Raw genomic sequence first — 4,931 nt, 5'->3', positions numbered from 1 at the left:
ATATATATACACACACACCTACATATATATATACACACACACACACACATATATATATACACACACACATACATATATATACACACACACACCTACATATATATACACACACACCTACATATATATATACACACACACATATATACATATATACGTATATTTGACCACAATTTTTGTTTAAGTTCCTTTCCGTCTTGCATGGCACTACTTCAGTGGTTTTTTTCACCAAAAACCAGTTTTCTACTTTTGTTGCACCTTCATGTGGTGAAAAAAGTAGCTAACCACTCAGAGGTTGGTGGTTTGGGAACCACCGGTGGCTGTGGAAGAGGAAGATGGGGCCGTTCACACCCCTCAAAGATGAAACAAGACGTTGTGGGTTCATGAACTGGACTGCAAGGTCAGTTTGAACCACAGGGTCGGTGGTTCAAGTCCACTAGCCACTCCTCAGAAACCCTATACAAGGTCCCTGTGACTTGGAACCAACTCAATGATGAAACACCATGGGTACCTCTCTATCTGGGTCACTATGGGTGGGACAGGATTCGATAGCTGGGGGGTGGGGGTTCCATTACAACAGAGAAACTCTGGTCTGGTTCACAGTGGGGTTTTCGTACCAAGAACACGACCTCTAGGCTGTTGTTAAGGGCCATTGAGTGGGTTCTGACTAACAGTGATCCTGTATAGGGTTTCCAAGGAGTGGTTGGTGGGTTTGAACCGCCGACCTTGCTGTTAGCAGTCCAGTGGTCTTCCCACAGTACCACTCCAGGACTCCTCCTGGAAACTGCAGGCACGTGGTAAAGGATGCTCTTGTTATCTTCCCTCCCGCCCCCCCATGCACTCCCAGAGGCCTGGAGCACTGCTCACACCCCACAGCAAGAAAGCCTTCCTGACCCCTTTATTGTGAGAAGCCTTTTCAGCTGAGAGATCAGTAACCCGAACCGGCCACTAAGAAGATCCCAACCGGGCTGAGCAGCCGGGAGCCCTGATGGCTCCAGCAGATGTGGCTGGGCGGGCCAACCTCTCTGCCCACTCACTGATAGCCCCTGGCCCCCTGCCTTCACTGGTGGGGGCACTGTGGGTCTGACCCTGGTTGGGACACCGATTTGCACACTCTGCAGTGGCTTAGCACCTTGATGACTCCTACTGACGGAGCCCAGTATCCAACAGTGAAGCACATGGCTGCCCAACAAAAAGTAAGCACTTTGACCTCACCAGCAGTTCCCCGGGAGAACCCTGGTTCTTTGTTCTGTAATGAGGACAGCTTGGGCACCCCTGTGGGGCAGTTCTCCTCTGCTGGGAGCAAGGTCAGCTCAGTGGACAACAATGTTGTCTCTTGTATCACGGATGCAGCCTCCGGCCACTGAATGAGGTTTGGGGGTGCATCTTCCACTTGGACTTTTGCTATTCTTGTCAAGACCGGGCTCAGAGATGAGGATTACCACCTCGATGGTCCTTGGTTCTGGAAGCAGCCCCACCTACAGACAGGAGCTGAGCCCCACACATGCCTTCTCTTCCCACGGCGCACATGGGTGATGAAGAGAGCCACTCTTCCCGGGGCTGCCTCAGATAACACTTACTCTGGCCCCTTCTTTACCCAGGACACGCAGTCACCTTGGGGTCAGTGCATGTCCTCACAGTCCCACCAGCGGCCTTCCACTGACCTCGGGATACAGGCAGGAGAAAACATCATTTTTTCCCCTGACCCCTTGAACTCTCAGAAATGACAAGTGACAGAGACCAGCGTGGCCCCGGCTGAGTGGTGGAGCGTCCCCCGGAGCCTGGAGTGGGCTTTCCGGCTTCGGGTCCCCACCAGGCAGAGGGTGCAGGAAGGCAGGATGCAGCCGATAGGACACCTGAGGAAGAGGAGGAAATGGTTGTGCAGTCTAGACTTGTTATCTGCCCCGTGCGGGCACCAGCCCCACACTCATCCATCGTCCTGGAGCCGACTTCCTGCCATGGGATTTACGCCCATGACCTCACCCTCTTGCTATCTGGGCAGCCCCGCCGAGGCCTCACTGGGCTCGCAGGAATTAGGGCCCAGATAACACGTCTAGACAGCGCAGAAATCTTAAATGGATTATTCTCCAGGGGAAGGGAGGGCGGTGAGCAGCTCAATTTGGGGACTCGAGCGCCAAAGTCCTGGCTGCTGTTCAGAAGGAGCGACCTGCCCTCTCAGCACCCCCAGGTTTAGAATGGGTGCGAGAGCCCGAGGGCCTGGCTTCTGTCCCCATTGCCTGGCCATGGGGTTCCCGGGGGCTGGGGAGGCCTGGGACTGCCTCCTCTGCTGTGTGTTCAAAGAAGGATCAGGACTAAGTGGGTTAGAAGTGGAAGGGGTTTCCCAGAAGGAAGTCCCCCCCCCCCCCCGACTCTGCAATGCCAAGGCCGTGGGGGTGCCTGTGTGGGCACCCTGAGGCACAAGGCCTCGCCTTCAACTGAACCTCTTTGGGGGCCAGGCAGCCGACTGAACCCCAATATCAATGGGGTGTCTGGGAGACTCTGAGTCACAGAGCGTGTCCTGCTTGGAGGCCAGGAATGGCTTTGGGGACTTATGGAGCTTTTATGCAGTTGTAGGGGTCACTGCTGTACACGGGTGTTCTTGGGTTCTGGCCCAGCCCCTGCACGTAAGCCGTAAGCACCTGGGGCTTCCTGCTGCTGTGAGGGTCTCCAGAGGGGCACGTCTGTGCTGTCTCCTCCATCCTGCATCTCCGTCCACACACGATGGAGGGAGTGAGGCCTGCTACCCTCGTCTCGCACAAAGAAAGGGTCAGCTGGGATAACAACGTGCTGTTTCCCATCAACGTCTACCTTGATGTTCCAGGCCCTACTCACTTTCCCATCCAGACTTCAGTTACCGCAGTCCAAGTATCGTACCATGAAGGCAAGGGATGGAGACTGGGACAAGTGCAGGTGGTCCAGGTTCCCGCCAATACTTCTGACCAGAGCTGCAGGTGGCCTGACACTTGGCTGAGGTCGCTGTGGGGGAGGTCCATGGGCCGGAGCCATCGGAGGAATTTCCGAAATTCACAGTGAACAGGAACAATGCATGAGTCAGCTCTCTGAGTGCCAGAAGCTATCTCGATGTTCATAGCAACGCCAAAGTGTTTAGAAAGTATGAGTCACATAAAGATAAAAGCCGTGTGAGGGCCCGGCTGCATTTAGCCAGAACAGCTGGACTGTGTGTTCTCCTGGAGACGTGTGTCCCTGAGAGCTTGGGACAACACCCCTGTGAACGCAGCTTCCCTACCTGAAGACCAGGGCCGCTCACCGCAGCTGCTACATGCACGAGAAGCCGCCAGGACTAGCACTTGCTTGGCGTACTGTGGGGTATTGCCGCTCAGTCTTTCCCTCATCCTAGAGGAAAACAAAACAGAACGTGGGTCAGACAGGCGCCCTGGTGCTGCAGTGGTTAAAATGCTCAGTTGCTAACTGAAAGGTCAACAGTTCAAACCCACCAGCCACTCCACAAGAGCGCGACGAGGCGTTGTACTCTGTCCTCCACGTTCGCTCTGAGCCTGAGTTGACTTGTGTTTGTGTTTACTAGGGTCAGAATTTGCATTCTGTGCTTTTACTAGTTAAAGTGCTGAACTGCTAACCAAGAGGTTGACAGTTCAAATCCAGGCATGGTGGTCTACTCCTGTAAACATGAAAGCCCACTGAGGAAGTACTGTCCTGATGTGTGGGATCACTTAGAGCCAGAACTGACTGGTGGTAGATGGTGGGTTTCATTTTACTTCTCTGAGCTTCGGTTGATTCCTCACCTTTGACAGGAAGCTAACATAGCTGTCTTAGTGCGCAGCTGTGAGGGAAGAATGTATCTAGGACACCCACGCGGGGTCCTGGCTACTCTGCGCCAAACTTCAGGAGGGTGTGGAGTGAACTCTTAGGCTGCCGTGGGCCTGGAGTGGGTGGTAAAAATGCCCTCAGCCAGGAACGCTGAACCCCCAAACCCAATCTGACTCTTGCTGACCCCTAGAGTTTCCAAGGCTGTAAATCATAATGGAAGCAGACTGCTCCATCTTCCTCCCACAGAGCAGCTGGTGGATTTCAACTGTACCGTAAGGGCTCCTCAGTAATAGTTAAAAGGATAACAACAAGAAATGTTAACCTTTTTACAATTACAGATTTAACTGTGAGGCGACATACAGCAAGGTAGAGGACTAGACAGACACAATTTCCAGACCCTACAGCAAACACAGGAGAGACCAAATGAAACAGATATGATCTAACCCTGGAACCCTGAGCTTCAGAGGAATGGTTAGAGAGGGTGATGGAAACCAACTGAGAGGAGGAGGCAGATGGGAGACTTGTCAGCTGACCTAACACAGCATCGCCACTTTGAACTTCGGCAGGTAGTGTTTGATATGGACAGCAAACTGATAATCCACTCCATGTGCCCACAGTGGTGGCTGGCAAGCAGAAAGCAATAATGCCCGTGTGGCCCAGCCTCACCCAGACCTCCTATATAGCTCCACTTATGGGGCAAGAGCAACAGTGACCAAGCCCACCCTCACCTGTGCTACATGAACAGAGAACACATGCCCATTCTCCATCACACCCAACAGGAGACAGGTGCTGAGACCCTAAGACTCATCAACATACAGTCGCCAATTAAATACAAAAAGAACACTGCCACAATGCCCCATCTCAACAGGTAACTTTAGGTCACATGAAGAAACAAGGTAGTGGCTCTAATAGTAGCCAAAATAAAGAGCCCCAAAACCTTTCTGAGAAAGAAATGGTATTGGAACTACCTGATAAGGAATTCAAAACAATGTTAAAGTGCCATCAACTCGGTTGCCAACCTCATGGTTAGCAGTCCACTGCTTGTTGTGGTTCTGTGCTGTGGAGTCGGTTCCGACTCATAGCGACCCTGTACAGGGTTTCTGAGGCTGTAAATCTTTACGGGAGCAGAAAGCCTCATCTTTCTCTCG

This window comes from Chrysochloris asiatica, unplaced genomic scaffold, assembly GCF_000296735.1.
Source record: "Chrysochloris asiatica unplaced genomic scaffold, ChrAsi1.0 scaffold00037, whole genome shotgun sequence".
NCBI lineage: Eukaryota > Metazoa > Chordata > Mammalia > Afrosoricida > Chrysochloridae > Chrysochloris > Chrysochloris asiatica.
The sequence above is the reverse complement of the archived record's forward strand: the minus strand, read 5'-3'. Positions refer to the sequence as shown.